The sequence below is a fragment of the Bos taurus genome, chromosome 14 (genome assembly GCF_002263795.3).
Source record: "Bos taurus isolate L1 Dominette 01449 registration number 42190680 breed Hereford chromosome 14, ARS-UCD2.0, whole genome shotgun sequence".
NCBI classification, from domain to species: Eukaryota; Metazoa; Chordata; class Mammalia; order Artiodactyla; family Bovidae; genus Bos; species Bos taurus.
The window spans coordinates 10,862,267-10,881,746 of record NC_037341.1 but is presented as its reverse complement, the minus strand read 5'-3'; the positions used below and the strand labels follow the sequence as shown (position 1 = coordinate 10,881,746).

The following is a 19,480-nucleotide window of genomic DNA, read 5'->3' as shown; positions in this document are numbered from 1 at the left end:
ACTCACTGCCTTCTCAGGCTCTCTAGACTCTCGACACACAGGTAAGTTTTAGTTGGCCCCTTGAAAATAGCTGCCTTTTGAGATAGTAGTCCTCCTTTAACCTAGTTTTATCAAGCGAGAGGAATTTCAAATAAGTGGCTTTTCCAAATTATATAATTTTTTTTAATTTTTTAAATATGAATTAAATATCTTAGCTATCTTGAAAGGAAAAGTGTCTCGCCTCTCTTGGCTTTGTAAATTGGGGGCATTAAACATAATTTAATCCTGTTCAGTGATCAATGGTCATTTCTCGTTGCATGACAACAGCCAAGGGAATTTACTAACAGCACACTGTTGGGGCTTCCCAGTTGGCACTAGTGGTAAGGAACCCGCTTCACAATGCGGGAGCCATGAGAGATGCGGGTGTGATCCCTGGGTCAGGAAGATCTCCTGGAAGAGGGCATGGCAACCCACTCCAGTATTCTTGCTTGGAGAATTCCATGGACAGAGAAGCCTGACGGGCTACAGTCCATAGGGCCGCACAGAATCAGACACGACTGAAGAGACTTAAGCGTGCATAGTTCGCTGTTGTCTTTGCATGAAATGCCAGAAGATGGGCCATTTACTGAGTTTTCTCTGCATTTTCCTGGTTGGTCAATGTCAAGGTCTCTGGATTTTATGCAGCTTGCTTGAGCTGAATCTTACAGACCTCTCCCCTTCACCCTTTTAATTTTCTGTATCTAATCAGCTATGTCTTGGGAAACCAGGTTGCCAAGTTAGAACTGTTTCTTAAGGAAAAAAAGTTCTGCACCAAAGTCAGAAAGAAAGGGCTTTACTCAATGGCCTTTACGATACTGGCTTTGACATCCCCAAGTCATTTTTTGCCCATTTCCTGGTTCTCAGATGTTTGTCCCATAATCAATGTGGCCAGATACGTGACCTCTGAATGAGAAAGGTTTCATTCACAACCTAATAAATTAGTAGGTGGCTCCCCTAGCTTTGGCTCATGAAACTGCTCAGGCTAACGTTCACATCCGTTCCCACATCTCAGGGGCAGTTTCCAGAAAGTTTCTGTCTCCCCTTCTGTCCTCTTTGCAAAACTGAATTATTACAGGCAACAAATATGCTACAGAAAGAGCAACCCTGCCATCCTGCAAGAAGGGCATTCTTAATCATCCCAGCTTCTGAGATTTACCTGGGTTTACACTCATGGACCAAACCAAAAAAGGCCTCTACTAGTCTGTCTTTCCTCCCAGGTCAGCATGTTAATGTGATGAGTAGGAAAGTGTCCTTCCTGGAAACAGCATAACTGGATCTTCAGCAAAAATTACAAAGGGAGTGCTTGGCACTAATAACGAAGAAAAGAGCAAAAAAATTTTTAATTTTTCAGCATCTTTTAAGATTCAGCTGAAACTTCCCTGAATCTCTTCCTGAATCTTCTCTTCTCTCATCTGCAATTAATTTTTCCTCCTTCTTGCCCTTGCTGTTATCTGTAAGCCCAAAAAAACCACCATGATTCTTTATTGAACTTGTATATTTACCACAATACTTTGGCCACCTGATGCGAAAAGCCAACTCATTAGAAAAGATCCTGATGCTGGGAAAGACTGAGGGCAGGAGGAGAAGAGGGTGACAGAGGATGAGATGATTGAATGGCATCACCAACTCCATGGACATGAGTTTGAGCAAACCCGGGGAGACGGTGAAGGACAGGAAGCCTGGCATGCTGTAGTCCATGGGGTTGCAAAGAGTCAGACATGTCTTAGTGACTGAACAACAACAGCAATTCACCACAAAGCAGGCACTCAAAATATATATATATATAGATCTTTGGAATGAATGAATGAATGGTGAAATGTAACTCAGGCTTCAGCTGTTGTGGTCACTCACTGTCTTTATTCTCTTCCTCTATCATGTTCTTAAGAAAATCTCTCTTTGAGAGGATTATCACTGATTACTCCACTTCAATGAATATTGAATTCAAAGAGATTCTTGAAATTTTGGAGAGCTAGGAAACAAGAAATTCTTCCCTGGTGGCTCAGCAGTTAAGAATCCACCTGCAACACAAGTGAAATGGAGACACAGATTCGACCCCCGGGGTCAGGAAGATCCCCTGGAGGAAGAAATGGCAACTCATTCCAGTACTCTTGGCTGGAAAATCCCATGGACAGCGAGCCTGGCAGACTACAGTCCACGGGGTCACAAAAGAGTCAGACACAACTGAGCAACTAAACAACACAGAAACAAGAAGCTGAATTTTTATTCCATCTTTGCTGTTTACTAGCTTTGTGACCCCAGACAAATGACTTGAAGTCAAAATCTTGGGGCGGTGCGTGTCTGTAAAACAAGGTAATTATATCTTCCCTGACCTTACAGAATTGAGAGAATCATATGAGCTAAAAAGTGTTAAAGCCATGGGGGATATCTAAAATTCTGTAAAGCTACTAGAGGCTATCGCTTTATAAATCATGAAGGAAACTAAAAAGAATCAAGAATTTGGCAAAATGAGACTCTCGTTCCAAGTCCTTCTCTCTGTCCATAGAACATACTCTCACCTGGAGCTCTCTGTCGGAGGGGGAAAGAGGGGGAAGGCGTTGCCCAGAGGCAGGATTTGAATCTCCCTGCCTGATCTGATACCTGTCTGCCTGTGTTCTCATCTTCAGCTAATCTCTCAGAAAGCCATGCAACCAAGGGGTCACAAAGCTCCGCACAAGCGCCATTTCCTCTTCTGGCATAGCAGTCACCAGGACCCCGAACATGGCGAACAGCCGGTCAAGGCTCAGGAGACCAGAGCCAACACAGGTTTGCATGTCCATTCACCCTTCATGATGATTAACTCTTCCATCACAGGCTAAGACATGAGCATTTATCTTCGGGGGTTCTTCAACTATTAGTGCTCAGGACTCTTCCCCGGCCATACATCATGGCACTGGAAGCGGGAGGTACAGACAAAAGTCGTCCCTCGTGCTGATGTGGTGTGAAGAGGGTGATTAATGACAGTCACACACGGCCACCCGGCTTCTGACTCACTCAAGTTACTCAGACGCCAACTTCGCTGACTTTGCTATTTTCCATGAGCCATCTTTCGCACCTCTTCCCCACTGCTGCTTTCAACTATAGCTTCAGCTTTGGGAGTCTTATTTTGAAAGGGGTGGAGGGACAACATTTGCTGTCATCACCAAAACCACACCAGGCTCTCTCTGACAAGGTGGCGGGCTCAACTTGGGGTTCTCCATCTTATCGCTGCTCTTAGGGAATCTGAAATTCAATCACACATTCAATAAATATGGATGAGCATCTCCTCTAGGTGCTGGGGACACATTAGGAAGGAAAATCAGACTGATAATTCTTGCCCGGGTGAAGCTTCCATTCAGGACACGAAGATAAGTATTAATAAGTAAACTGTGAAGTGAAGTGAAAGTGAAGTTGCTCAGTCGTGTCCAACTCTTTGCAATTTCATAGACTGTAGCCCACCAGGCTCCACCATCCATGGAATTTTCCAGGCAAGAGTACTGGAGTGGGTTTCCATTTCCTTCTCCAGGGGATCTTCCTGACCCAGGGATCGAACCTTGGGTCTCCCGCATTGCAGGCAGACGCTTTACCATCTGAGCCACCAGGGAAGCTCTGGTAAACTGTTGAAGGCTGCTGGAAAGTGGTAAGTGTCATAGGAATCAAAAAGCAGAGAATGGGAGGTAAGTACTGGGGTGTGGGATGGGTAGCAATTTTGATTAGAGAGTCAAAGTAAACCTCGTGGATAAGATGATGTTTGAGCAAAACCTGAGAGAGACAAAGGTGTGAGCCAAACAGATAACTGAGTGAAGAGGGTTCCAAGGAATAGAAACAGCCACTGCAAAAGCCCAAAGGTGGAAGTATGTCTGAATTTCTTGAGCAGCAGTGAAGCTAGTCTGGCCTGGGGAACACGTGTGAGGGATGGATGGAGTAAGGATGCTGTAGATACGAAAGAGGGGCAGGATGTTGAGGGGACACTAGCTTTTTATTCCCTTCACAAGGCAAAAAGTCATCAGAAGCTTTTAAATTTGTGTTTTAAAGGAGTCAAACCAAGCCATCACTTGAGAACAGACAATGGATTGCCAACTGAGATGGAAGGGAACCACTCCAGAGGCTGCGACAGTGAGACATGATGGTGAGACATGGTGAGACCTCATCCAGATAAGACATGATGGTGACCTTGACCTGATCAGTAACAGCAGAGAGCTGAGAAATGGCCAAATCCTTGCTATACCACATCTCATGAAATTTAAGATGCCAGTGTCTGGGGCACCTTCCCAATCTGGAGATATTAAAAAGTGACATAATCTGTATCTTGATATCAAGGAAATGAGATGTTTTAAAGCTGAATTAAAGTGTTTCTGGCAGATTAGAGGTGGGGATGAGAGAGAAAGAGGAGTCAAGGATGTCTCCAAGGCTCATGGTCTGAGCAACAGGAAGGCTACCCTCAGGTGAGATGAGGAAGACCACTGGAGACCCAGGTTGGGAGGGGCAGGCGAGGGGTGGATCAGGAGTGCAGTTCAGGACATGTTGCCTTTAGATGTCTATTAAAAATACAAGTAAAGAAGTAAAGAGGCTGAGAAGCAAAGAACTGATGCTTTCAAATTGTGGTGCTAGAGAAGACTCTTGAGAGTCCCTTGGACTGCAACGAGATCAAACAATCCTACAGGAAATCAACCCTGAATATTCATTGGAAGGACTGATGCTGAAGCTCCAATACTTTCACCACCAGATGGGAACAGCCAACTGACTGGAAAAGATTCTGTTGCTGGGAAAGACTGAAAACAGGAAGAGGAAGGGGGCAACAGAAGATGAGATGGCTGGATGGCATCATCAACTCGAGGGACATGAGTTTGAGTAGACTCCGGGAGATAGTTAAGGACAGGGAAGCCTGGCGTGCTGCAGTGCATGGTATTGCAAAGAGTCTGACACGACTTAGCAACTGAACAGCAACAATAACAAATGCAAGTGAGAACGCCCTGCAGGCGGTTGAATATATGAGTTCAGGAGAGAGGCTTGGACCAGAAATGCAGATCTGAACATCATGGGACATAAATAATAATTGAAGCCAGAAGACTTAATGAGATCACCAAGGGGAGTGCAGATAGAGAAAAGAGGTCCCAAGCATGGGCTGTCTAATTTAAGATGGGTAGGCAGAAAAAAGAAACCAGCAATGGAGACTTAGAAGTAACCAGTAAGATCAGAGGAAATAACAGAAATAATTGAAAATGGCCATGCTCTGGATTGGTTGGGGCGGGGGCTGGAGGTTGGGGGGTAAAATCTGCTTAAAGTCTGCTAAAATAGGTACCATAAGAATGGCTCATGTCTGTGCTTAGATGATGCCAAGAGGACTGGGGTTATGATGGGGATAACCATATCAAGGGGCGAAAAGAACTAGAGCAGGGGATAAAAGTAAAGTGAAAGGATTACCCTTCTTATTTAATATGTATCTTCACAAGCCACCTTGTTCTAGAAAGATGCAAGGTGTTCATGAGAGATCAGCTTGTTAGTTGCACTGATTACTTTTAGCCTCACAAAGCCATTTTACCTCCCATTTCTAAGGTCCACCCCATCTCTTTCTGTCACTCACTGATTCGCTCACTGATTCGCTCACTGATTCACTCATGCCACAAATACTTATTGACAACACTGTGGGCCAGTGTTCCCAGGGCTGGATCTGGATGGCTGACTGGAAGATACACGGTTCCAACCTCCTTTTCAACTTAAAACCAGTCTAGATACAAGACTAGGCACTGAACAAACCAATTTCTCAGATATTCACAAAATCCTGTCTTTAAATCCACAAAATGCAGGGAGGAAACTCAGAACACACAAGCCACGGGTCGCCAGGCCCCAAAACCTCCCAGGCCTGGAGGGTCTACACTGCACTGAACTCATGTGTCCTTCCCAACGGGCCAGGGGGGAGAAATAGGGAGTCACCAGGAATGACAATAGCCAATATACGCAGTGCCTTTCAAGTTCAAACTCAGTTTCACATCCTGCATTGAAGTTCAACTATATGACCGTGTCTGGAGATAAGGACAGCTGCCATCCTGTCTTGGATGAGAGAGCAAAGGCTCCAGGAATCCTGGGGTGCCCAGGCAGGAGGGAGTCCAGCTGGAACTCAAGTCCAAGTCTTCAAATGGTTTGTAAGCAGCGGCGGGGGAAGCTCGGAACAGACGAACCCTGGAGGGGCAGAGCCAAAGCAAGAGCAAGCGGGCCACAGAAACAGCTTAGGGGGGACAAGGCCCCGAGCAGTAGAGGAGCTGGCTCTTGGGGACAGATAAGGAAGAGCACAGCATGTCCTGAAGGGGGTGTTAAGAGAGAGCCCAAACTGCACACCGCTGACGGTCAAGAGGGGAGCCAAGGACACGTCTCGGCACCACCGTGGCACAGCAGACAAAACCCAACACCCTTGGATGTCAGGCTGCCGGGACCCAGGCGGTCACTGGGACAAGGGAAGGGGCCTTTAGTTCTTTATTTTTTTAACTGGAGGATGATCGCCTTACAATGTTGTGTCATTTCTGCTGTACAACAGCGAATCAGCCATACGTTTATACATTATATATATGTGTGTGTGTATATCCCTTCTCTCTCACCCCCACCCCTCATCCCTGGCTTTTTATCTTAAAACCGGGCAAGTCTTGCAACTTCACTGGCAGACCAGTAGTTAATACTCCAAGCACTCAATGCAGGGGGCCCGGCTTCGATCTCTGGTCAGGGAACTAAATCCCACATGCCATAACTAAGACCTGGTACAGCCAAATTTAAAAAAAAAATTTTTTTTAATAGGAAAGTCCTCAGCAAACAGGGCTGAGCTGGGCACCCTGGTTAGAAGTGTAGCCCAGCTGCTTTCCGGCCGTGGAAACCAAGGCAGACGCCTTCCCCGTCTCCCTGTCCTCCTCTCCACTAACCCGGGTGTAAAACAGGATCCTGCAGGTTTGCCGTGAGATTTCAGGGCAATGAGTGAAAACTCCCTAACATACCATCTGGCACTTGGAAGGCATTCAATTAATAGCAGCTATGATTATAACTGCGAGGCTATGAACACGAGATTTTCAACTTACTTTCTCACCGTTCTGGGAGCTGACAGGCAGTCTCCGGAGCCCTCCCGGGAATGGTGCTTCTGGGGGCCCGGCTTGGAACCAGCTGTTTCAGATCTTCATTAAAACCGTAAATGTGGAGAAGCTGAGGCAGCACTCTGCAAGGAGCGAGGGAAAACCCAGCCGGCTGTTCTTTGGAGGTTTCTGTAACTTCCAAGATAAAGCATATCCTAGATAAACTTGACCACTGGAAAAAGTTTATCACACCAGATTGACCCTAGGGATTACGGGGAAGCCAACCAAGAGACTTCACGACAGCTTAAATACCAGGCACTCGGGGCTTTTTAATTTATTTGTTTTGCCTGTGCTGGGTCTTCGTTGCTACATGGGCTTTTCTCTAGTTGTGGTGAGCAAGGGTTACTCTCTAGCTGTGACGTGCAGGCTTCTCTTGCTGCGGAGCATGGGCTCTCGGGCACACGGGCTTCAGTAGTCGTGGCTCCCAGGCTCTAGAGCACAGGCTCAGTAGTTGTAGCTGACGGGCTTAGCTGTTCTGTGGCGTGTGGGATCTTCCTGAACCAGAGTTTGAACCCATGTCTCCTGCGTTAGCAGGCACATTCTTTACCTCAGAGCCACCTGGAAAGCCCACTCAGGGCTCTTAATCTGAGTCTGCGTATCCTAGACTTTCTCCCCACCCTCTGGCCCTCCCAGCACACTCCCCCAAGACTGAAAGGGGTCTTTGATTCATCTGATAACATCCTAGTAACTGCCCCTAGCACACACGTTTCTAAGTACCCTCTCTATGAATATCACTTTAATTTCCAGGAGCATTAGCTGCAATACTCCACAACTCTTGTTATTAACAGAAAACTCAGGTCCTGTACAAAAATAATCCTTTCTCTCAGTAAAAAGCCCTTGCTTTTAAATCTGTATTACGTTGTAGGTTATTTGTTCTTTGGGCCTCAAACACCGTGTTTCTTGCATTGCAATGTAATACTCTAGCTTGGTGCCAGCAGAATTCTTGGAATGTACAAGACACCTCCATGCTTTTCATTCATTTATGGAGCTGGACTGTCATTCATCCACATTTATGTCCCTCCCAGAAATGGGTTTTGCTTTTTAAAAATAGCCCAGGTTTCTCTCTGAATCCAGAAGTTCTATTAAGCATGCCCAGGATCCCGCACTGATTCATCACTGCAGGAACATCTACCAAGCATCAGACTCAGGGGAGGTCTTACCCCTGTAAGAGAGGCAAGATGGAACTGGGCTCCAAGCACCAAACTGGTTCCAGTGTGCTGTGCCCTCCTGGGGCTGGGAACTGCAAAGAAATGCTTTTCCTTTAAATGTTGCCCCTTTGTGGCTCATAAACGAGTAAGTTCAGACAGCAGCTGTCAAGCCCAGCAACAGTAACGCCTGCCAGGGCAGCATTCCCAGGACTGCCAATGGGGGAGATGAATCAGGTGAACGAAGAGCCCTAAAAGCCCAATTCAAAGGTCTCTAGCGCCACCTACTGACCCACTTTGTATTCTGTTGGCAAAAAGCCCGGAAACCACTGTAGGGTGGGAGGTGGGGGTGGGGCATGGAGAATTGTAGCAATTCTTCCCAGGCATAATTGAAGGGAATTTATAAACCAATGGGTTCACCCCGTCATCTTCCTGATACAGTGTGTTCAGTCGCTGAGTCGTGTCCAACTGTGTGACCCTCTGGACTGTAGCCCACCAGGCTCCTCTGTCCATTTCCTTCTCCAGGGGATCTTCCTGTCCCAGGGATCCAACCCGGGTCTCCTGCATCGTAGGCGGACTCTTTACCATCTGACCCACCAGGAAGCCCCCGGTAGAGACACTGAGGCTCCAAAGTGATAAAGTGGCTTCTCTGAGGTCACAACTCTAGCCCACGGGAGCCTATACCTCCGAGACCCAGCTCTTACTGAGCTCTGCCCCAGCTCACTCTGTTCCTGACTGAAAACATGAACTTGCAGCAGCAAAGCTGGCTTGGAGAGAGGAGTTTCTGGGAGGCACCCGTCTCCTCTCCATTTTCTGTTTCTTCTTCTTCCTTTTGTACCAACAGACCCAGACAGACCTGACATTCTCCCCTGCTTCTAGAACCCTGATGCCTTTACTGTCCCGCAGTCCCTTTCAGGGAGAAAGTGTTGAACTACTTACTTGAAGGTGTTCGCCTGCATCTTTAAGAATGTGAAGGGCAGAGACCCTGCTTCGTAGACACCCAGTTCCCCTGGGTGATAAGGAAACTGAGGCTCTGGGAGATCAAAGAATTCGCTTGGGGCCGTGGTTCCCAATACTCCTCACATTAGGATCACCTGGGGCTGTTTTACAAACTCCAGCACACTGGCTGTGCCGTAGGTCTACTCCCTCAGAATCTCTGGAGATGAAGAAACATACAGCGGGAGTTTCTGAAGCCCACGCCTCCTCCAGGTGACTCCAGTGTTCAGACAACCTTGGGAGCCACCGACTTATGCACGCAGTTAGTAGGTGAGACAGCAAAGCCCCTGTCTTTCAACTCCCAGGGAGGAGGAATGGTGGAAGCAACAGTGGTTTGCATCACTTTAAAGATTTCTACCAATGACACATTCTAACTACATTATTAATAACATTACAAATGATCCTATTTAACTTACACCAATGTACTCTTAATACTGTTACTAGAGAAAGGCAAATATCATACGGTATTGCTTATATGCAGAAGCTTTTATATGCAGAATCTTTATAAATGAATGATAGAAATGAATGTGTTTATGAAACAGAAATAGACTAACAGACCTAGAGAACAAACTTATGGTCACCAGTGGAGAAGGGTGAAGGGGAGGGGCAGATCAGGTGTTCGGGATTGACATGTACACAAATGTTATGTTTAAAATAGATAACCAACAAGGACGTACTGTATAGCACAGTGAACTCTACTCAATACTCTGTAATAACCTAAATAGGAAAAGAATTTGAAAAAGAATAGATACACGGGTAGGTATAACTGAACCACTTTGCTGTTCACCTGAAAATGGCATACAATATTGTTATTCGATTCCACTCCAATAGAAAATAGAAAGAATACTATTTATTGCTTTCAGAAATGGAAAAACAATTTCACTCGCCATGAAACAAAATGCAACCAGAAATACACTCAAATACAAAATTGTTTTAAAATCTCATTTGGTGCATATACATATATGCATACGGAATCAATTGGCTGTACAGTAGAAACACGACACTGTAAATCAACTATACTTCAATCCGTTTTTTTAATTACATTCCGAAAGGCAATTAAGTGATTTCGGTTTCCAGTTTTGGAGCCAATGCTCACTAAGAGCAAAGGAAGGTAGCCCCTCTGCTCCTGAAAAGACTGAGAGAGATGTGACAGAAATACACCGGAGCAGTGAATCTGTGTGTTCTGTTGATGCCTTTATGCGTGCAACTGACGCCTCCGCTTGTGTGCACGCCATGGTTTCATTCTGTCTCCCTCCAATTCTACTAGCGAGCTAGGGGAAACACCCTTTCAGGATCCTCTGTGCTGCAAGTCCTGAGCCCAGGGACTGTGGGTTCTCAGCCAAATTGCAACAACATCCTGCCCGCGGTCTTATCCAATAGCTGAGGCACTCTGGCTTGCTACTCAGAGCAACAGACATGCTTTTCGCATGGCTCTAGACCTTGCTCGATTGGCCGGCCCACCTGTTGGAGTGGGACCGTCCGCTCTTTGTCCCCCAGCCGGCAGACCAAGCTCACCACCCACATTTCCTGCAGGTGAGTGTTATCCTGCTCCTGGCTCCGAGCACAGCTGTTTGGCAAAGGCAAACGGCAGATGCAGCCCCTGGGCCCCCAAGCGCTTGGCGACAGCATCCCACTGACCCAGGGGGCAGCTGAAAGCGGCTGTCTTTGCTGAACTAAAAGAGGGTTAATCAGCGATTACTGGAGATGAGATACAATCTGTGTCTGGAAAAACTGGGGGACTGGGTCTCATTCAAGCGCCACCTAGAAGTAAACTGGTTATCCGATTTTCTCCCCCAAAGAGTCCTTACCTGCACACTTTTAAAAGAAAAGTTTTTTAAAGAAACAAATTACCACATAACATATAGTCAGCTTACACATTTAAGGAAAATCGAGGGCTTCCCAGATGGCATGAGCGGTAAAGAACCTGCCTGCCAGTGCAGGAGACACAGGAGATGTGGGTTTGATCCCTGGGTTGGGAAGATCCCCTGGAGGGCATGGCAACCCACTCCAGTACTCTTGCCTGGAGAACCCATGGACAGAGGAGTCTGCTGGGCAAGAGTCAGACATGACTGAAGTGACTTATCACGCAGGCAGAAAAGCAACAAAGAAGTGAAAAGCACTGGTCGTACCAGGAATGCCCCAAACCATAACTAGCCCACCTGTGATGATCCTTCTTACTTCCTCCTATACCTTTCTGTGCATTTTTATACAGAAAGAGTTTGTACAAAACATGTTACTTTGTACCGTTTGTTTCCCATAGCAACATACCACAACCATCTTTCCAGCATTCCAAGCACCTACAAGGCATCATGTGTAATGAATTTGTAATGAATGCTGAATATTCCATTTACGAACAATTCAAACAAAATGAAGAAAGCAAGAGTATTCATGTACGAGTATCCTCGGATATGGTATCAAACATTGGATGTGATATCACCCATTTTAAAGATGGAAAAATGGAGGTAAAGGAGCAACCGTTAGTGGTGGACTGAGCACGCGCAAACAGAAGACCAAATGCAGTGGGAATCTGTGTCTGGCAGAGACTAGCTATGGCTTCTTGCTCTGTCAACACTTTAAGTGGCAAGACTGGGAAGAACTCTGGTAGATACCTGAACTAGATATCAGAAGATCTAGGAGTTTTATCTCACCTTGTCTGTCCACCAGCCAGAGTGGTCTGGCTTTGACACTTAACTGACCTGAGCCCCAGCTCCCTAATCTGTATGCTGGAGGAACACACAGCCCTCCTGCCACGCTCTGAAGCTTCTAAACAAGTGAGAATAGGAAGAACTCTACAAACATCAGAGATCCTGACAAATTCTGTGATGGATCCATCAATGGTGATGTATCTTAGTTCATCTAACACTTGAAAATACATTAGAGAATTTTAAATAGTGAAGGAAACTCTGAAGCCAACTAATTTTAGAAATAGGGAAACTGACTTCCTGAGAAGTTAGGAGGTTTGCTTACTGTTTCAGAGTGAGTAAGAGACCCAGCTAGTGCTAGAAGCTTCTAGCACTAGCTGGAGTTAGGATTCACATATGCCTCTTACGAGGTCAGCTTTAGAGCGACGAATGTTCCAAACATGCTTACAAAAATGTGCTGAAGGCAGTTCAGTGTATTTCCATTGATTTGAGTTCCCAAAATACGAACATGCGCCACTTACCGAAGGGTCATTGAGTTGCACTTCTGATTCTTTTTTTTAACTGAAGGCCTTTCGACTTTAAGGGTTGTATATTCCTTCCCTAAAAAGAGCTGCCTGCAAAGAATATGGACATTCATAACACAACTCGGGGCTTGAGGTTTTCACATGCTCTCACACTACATTCCAGAGACAGCTTTCTCCTGAAGCTGACCTAAAGTTGTTTGGTCACTTGATCATGTCCAGGAATTCGGAGAATTGCCACGACTGGGAGAATTAGCTGCAGTGTCGCAGAGCAGGGCAGACCCATCACGTGAGCGTCACTTTCAACTTGGAACGGGTCTCAAGTATCTGCCTCCCAAGGGGTGTTTCAGATAACTGGGAGCTGGCCTAGTGGTGGGCCGCTCCCAAAGAAGCAGAAGAAAATCCAGGGGGCTGGGGTCCTTCGACACCCCAGGCCCAAGACCGACCATCCCAGAAAACAATGGCCTTCTAATGCTCCACTGAGCCGAGCCTTGACTTCAAGTTTGTGATGAACAAAAATATCAAGCTTCAATCTGCCTTCATCTTGAAACACAAGAAAGCATTTGCTTTTCAACCACATCGGGACTCTCCTACCAAAACCTGGGGCTTTTCCATTCTCTCCATGCCACATACACGAGGATCACAGGGTTTCCCGTTTGTGTGTCAGAACCTCTAAATGCTTACTGGGCGCCAACCACTGTGAAAGTGTTAGCGTTAGTTGCTCAGTCGTGTCTGACTCTTTGCAACCCCATGAACTGCAGCCTGCCAGGCTCCTCTGTCCATGGGATTCTCAAGGCAAGAATACTGGAGTGGGTTGCCATTTCCTTCTACAGGGGATCTTCCTAGCCCAGGGATCGAACCCAGGTCTCCTGCACTGCAGGCAGATTCTTTACCATCTGAGCCACCAGGGAACCAGGCAGAAAGACCTCTAAATCACTGGTGACTATTGAGGATTCAGCCTCCGTTTTGTTGGTTCTGGGGCCATTTCGGGTTCCCAAGTCAATAACTGCAAGGTTTTACAGGCGTTACTTTCGGAAAGTCTTCCTGACGTCAGAAGGTGTCATCACCCTTCATTCCCGCCCCAGGCAGCCCCACCGTCCTCCTGGTTTCCAAACTCCCCCTGAGAAGGTGCCTCAGAAGGTGCGTGAGAAGTCGGTCTCAGGCTCCTTTCCCATGAAACAGAACCCCTGACATCACAAAGGGACTGTTGTCTAGCTTCCATCCTTCCAGCTGAAGTTTAAGCCCTGCTCTTCCTAAGGAAAAGAACATGCCTGTCCCCTACTTCACGTTGCCCTCACAGTTACAATATGTGCTTACATCTGGTGCTGTAAAACATGATTACATTTTTCCTAAAACCTTAGGGCTTGAACAGGCTTCGAAATTTTATCTTTTCCTTCCTCCTGGCTTCAACAGGACCCCCTAAATCAACAAAACCTGGAAACACTCTGAGATCTGCAGGAAGAGCATCATTAACCTCACCTCACATCCTTGGGACACTCAGCAGCATGACTGATCTGAAGTGCGTTAAGGAAAGAAGGAGGCAGGAAGAGACTGAGGAAGCCTTCCCAAACAGCCCTTTTCCGTGGCGTCGGTGCAGTGCTGCTCACTACAAGCTGTAGACACCAGAAAGACACGTGGGAGTAAGGACACAGCATCTTCCTATACACATGAAATTTCACTTGTCTGACATTTTCTGCACTGTGCTCAAGATATAGAGGAAGGTAGGTCAGTTAGGTGGTGCAGAGGTCAAGAATCCGCCTGCCGCTGCAGGAGACCCGGATTCAATCCCTGGGTCGGGAAGATCCCCTGGAGAAGGAAATGGCAACCCATTCCAGTATTCTTGCCCGGAGAATCCCATGGGCAGAGGAGCCTGGCGGGCTACAGTCCATGGGGTCGCAAAGAGTCGGACACGCCTGAACTCACACACTACTGCTACGATCACTACTACTGCCAGCCCCCGCAGCCACTCAGGCCAAATCAGATCCGGTCACCACCTCCGTAACAGACTGACACTGAGCGCCCTCTGTGGGCAAAGCAGAGCTTTGCAAGCCGGATCGCACCATCACTACTACTGCCAGCCCCCGCAGCCACTCAGGCCAAATCAGATCCGGTCACCACCTCCGTAACAGACTGACACTGAGCGCCCTCTGTGGGCAAAGCAGAGCTTTGCAAGCCGGATCGCACCATCACTACTACTGCCAGCCCCCGCAGCCACTCAGGCCAAATCAGATCCAGTCACCACCTCCGTAACAGACTGACACTGAGCGCCCTCTGTGGGCAAAGCAGAGCTTTGCAAGCCGGATCGCACCATCACTACTACTGCCAGCCCCCGCAGCCACTCAGGCCAAATCAGATCCGGTCACCACCTCCGTAACAGACTGACACTGAGTGCCCTCTGTGGGCAAAGCAGAGCTTTGCAAGCCGGATCGCTAAGGACGGGCCCACGTTCTCTGAGGTTCCTTCTATTCATGTTCTGCCAAAGACTGTCTACAAAGCAAGCCTGAGGGTGAGTCCCAGCCCTGCTCTGCCACCCACCAGCTGAGTGTCCAGGGACAAATCACCCCCATGCCTTGAATCCAGGTGTCCTCATCTCCACAACAGGGTTAATAGTGTGTGATAGTGGGTTGACCAGTGGCTCCCCTCTCAAAAGATATGTCCACATCCTGACTTCCAACACCTATTAATGGGAGCCTAACTGAAAAAGAAGTCTTTGTAGATGTAATGAAGTTAGCTATCTTGAAATCACCCTGGATGATCCACCAATAAGTGTCTTTGTAAGAGACGCTGGGAAGAGATGGAGAGAAGAGATGTCTGTATGAAGACAAAGGTGGAGAAGGAAGTTATCCAGCCACAAGCCAAGGGACGCCCAGGGTCTTCATAACCTGAAAGAGGAGAAGTTTCTCCCCAGAGCCTTCCAGGAGAGGACAGCCTTACCAACGCCCTGGATTTCAGATTCTGGCCAGCAGACCTCTGAGAGATTAAATTTCTAGAGTTTTTCTCAAGCCACTAAGTTTGTGGTCATTTTTTCAAGCAGCCCTAGGAAATCAATTAGTTCCTATTTCATGGACTGTTCAGCTTGAAACCCATCCCAGGGTACATGCTTCATGGTATCCCTGGTGGGATTCTTGTCCTGTGTTCAGGGTCGACTTCAGTCTCTTTTTATTCTGTGGATAACCCCCAGACACCACTCACCCAACAAAAGAGCAAGAATAGAGGTCTTAGTGTTTCATTGGGAGAGAGTAAATTTACCTATTTCGTCTGGATATTATTCAAAATGCAAGCCAACTCATTGGCAAAGACCTTGATGCTGAGAAAGATTGAAGGCAGGAGGAGAAGGGGACGACAGAGGAAGAGATGGCTGGATGGCATCACCAACTCAATGGACATGAGTTTGAGCAAGCTCCGGGAGATAGTGAAGGACAGGGAGGCCTGGCATGCTGCAGTCCATGGGGTCGCAGAGACTCAGACACAACTGAGCAACTGAACAACAAATCCCCCACACATCCAGATACAGTTATAATTCAAAAAGACACATGCACGCCTGTGTTCACAGCAGCACTATTTACAATAACCCAGATATGGAAACAATCTAAATGCCCATTGACAGATGAATAAAGAAGATTCAGTGCATATTAATATATACAGATATGCAGATGATATCACTCTAATGGCAGAAAGTGAAGAGGAACTAAAGAGCCTCTTGATGAGGGTGAAAGAGAGTGGAAAAAACCGGCTTAAATTTCAACATTCAAAACACAAAAACCATGGCATCTGGTCCCATCACTTCATGGCAAATAGATGGATAAAACTTGGAAACAGTGACAGATTTTCTTTGCTTGGGCTCCAAAATCACTGTGGATGATTACTGCAGCCAGGAAATTAAAAGGTGCTTGCTCCTTGGAAGAAAAGCTATGACAAACCTGGACAGCATATAAAAAAGCCAAGACATCACTTTGCTGACAAATGTTTACATAGTCAAGGCTATCGTGTTTACAGTAGTCATGGACCATAAAGAAGGCTGAGTGCCAAAAATTGGCGCTTTCGAACCGTGGTGCTGGAGAAGACTCTTGAAAGTCCCTTGGACTGCAAGAAGATCAAGCCAGTCTATCCTAAAGGAAATCAACCCTGAATATTCGTTGGAAGGACTGATGCTGAAGCTGGAGCTCCAATAGTTTGGCCACCTGATGTGAAGAGCCGACTCACTGGAAAAGACCCTGATGCTGGGAAAGATTGAAGGCAGGAGCAGAAGGGGGTGACAGAGGACGAGCTAGGTAGATAGCATCACTGACTCAACGGACATGCATTTGAGCAAACTCCAGGAGATAGTGAAGGACGGGGAAGCCTGGTGTGGTACAATCCATGGAGTTGTAAAGACTCAGACACTACTCAGCGACCAAACAACAACAACAATATATACAATGGAGTAATAATCAGCCCCCAAAAATAATAAAATAATGCCATTTGCAGGAACGTGGCTGGACCTAGAGATTGGCATATTGGCAAACTACATGAAGTCATAAAGAAAGAGACAAACATCATATGATATCACTTATGTGTGGAATCTGAAATATGACACAAGTGAACGTATCTATAAAACAGAAACAGACCCGCAGACATAAAGAACAGACTCGGACTTGCCAAGTGGAAGGGAGGGTGGGGAAGAGAAGGGCTGGGCGTTTGGGATTAGCAGATGCAAACTATTACATCTAAGACAGATAAGCAGCAAGGCCCTACTGGGTAGCACAGGGAACTATACTCAACATCAATATCCTGTGATAAACCATCATGGAAAAGCATGTGTGAAAGAGTACGTGTCTAACTGAGTCATTTTGCTATACAGCCGAAATTAACACAGCACTGTAAACACCAACAATACTTAATAAAAAATTTTGAGTAAAAAAAAAAAAATTTTTAATATCAATAATAGCCCAAATTTTTGTTCAAAGGAATCAGAATGAGACCCAAAGAATGTACTTTGAAAACACCTCCCATATGATTCTAACACCAAAAAAAAACATGACTGACGTCCAGCCAGTTAACTAACCAGCATCCTTTCTATTCAGTTTGTGACTGGGTCATCATGGGTAAATATTTTGACCCCTGTCCCTGTACGCAAGCACTGCTCCGCCAGCTCTGTTGACAGGGAGCATCACCGCAGTGGCCTGGGAGACCTAGAAGAGACAGCTGAGAGTGACTAGCCCGTGGAGTTTCCATCTTGTCTGGGGAAGCCAGTTTTACACATATGCACCTTGGGTACACGCCACGCAGTAGCTCTGAAGGGCAGGAAAGAGCTTCTCTTTTTATCTGACTTACAAACTTGGAATATGTATACAATTCCTTTTTGTTAAAAAAAAAACTTTAAAGCATTCTGATTTTTTTTTTTTAAGATGTTTAAACCACTGACATGACACATTTATTTTTTAGGCAGGAAAGTGAGATCCAGACAACTTGAGTGATGCAACCTGGATCACACTTTGTCCAGGGCCTGTCTGCGCCAGCCGCCACAGCCCCAGCCACCCAGCTCCACGGCTGAGGCCTTGGAGAGCTGTCATCACGGGCCCTGGTGCTTCCGTTTTGGGTGCAGGAGCCCCCACACCCCTCCGAGGCACATGCCTGGGATGGCAAAGAAGCCATCAGCCCCTCCTCTGGGGGCAAGCCTGGTCTTCACGTGCCCCCGGGCAGCCCAGGCTCCCGCCCATCCCAGGCTCCTGGCCATGGTTGCCAGAGGTGGTTGTTTCCCTGACTGAAGAATCTTTCCACAGATGAGACCTTCTTTTCTGCTGTAGCTTTTCCTTCCTTAGAGCCCACCCCCAGGCCTTATCTCAGGTGAGGCCACGTCCAGGGCACAGGCCGTTGCAATGTTTCCTGGAACAGAGTTGCAAGGCTCCTGTTTTCACAGAGGAGAAAAAGAGAAGGAGGCATCCAACGATCAGTGAGCTGGTTCTGAGAACAGGCCCTTATCTGCTCTGGCCCAGCTCTGGACCCAGGGCCAGGCGTCAGCCTCACAGCTGGTGACGGGGGCAGCCAGCAGAGTCCACAGCCAGGGAGGGAGCATGCACTGTGCCAAGCTAGAGATGCAACAAAACACAAGTCGTGAGAGAAGGGGGACTGTGAAGCTCCAGCTGTGCCAGCAGGGCAAGGTACCGCCATGGAAAGGCAATGAGGTGCTGGAAAATCCAAGCCCCACGCGAGGCTCCTGGAACAGAGGAGGCTCTGGATTGCTCGGCAAACTGTAGTCAAGTGGAGGGTCTCCCCCAAGGACACCCCACTGCAGTGAGGAGGTTACTTATTGTTTAGTCACCTAAGTCATGTCTGACCCTTTGCAACCCCATGGACTATAGCCCATGAGGCTCCTCGTGGATGGGATTTCCACAGGATTTCCCATGTCCATGGGATTTCCCAGGTGAGAACACTGGAAAGGGTTGCAGTTTCCTTCTCCAGGGGATCTTCCCAACCCAGGGATCAAACCCGTGTCTCCTACTGGGCAGGCAGATTCTTTACCACTGAGCCACGAGCTAAGAAAGGGAGGATGCTAGGTGTGTTCAAAAAGCTAAGGGTCCATAAGTTTCCAATAGTAATTCCAAGCAAGTAGTGAGGAAAGGTGGTACAAATTACTACATGGTCTACATGGTCAATAACTAACCAGATAAACATTAGAATCAATAATTACTAGGGTCCAGGGGGAAGTTCAGGCAGGAAGGACTGGCAAGATTTGGCTCAATAATATCTATTATTGATTAAGCACTGAATACCTGCCAGAGTTTGAGGATTTCACTTCCAAGAACTCTACCAGATCTGTATAAACACCTCCACCTCCCTGTCTTGGCTATTGTAAACAGTGCTACTATGAACATTGGGTTTTCCCATCAACAGATGACTCATTTTATATATACATATATACACACATATATATGTATAGTAATATATACAGTAGAATATTACTCAGCCATGATAAAGAATGAAATATTACCATCTGCAGCAACACTGATGAACTGAAGAGAATATCACACTAAGTGAAATAAGTCAGACAGAAAAAAACATATAATGTCACTCATATGGGGGGAGGTGCA

The 19,480-nt window shown here is 46.8% G+C and overlaps 1 long non-coding RNA gene across 2 annotated transcripts in view; it reads right to left on the bottom strand.

Moving 5' to 3' along the window:
* The window catches only part of LOC107133102 (uncharacterized), a 595,911-nt gene that overhangs the window by 508,867 nt on the left and 67,564 nt on the right, over positions 1-19,480 (bottom strand). The gene's annotated exons all lie outside the window — the stretch shown is intronic.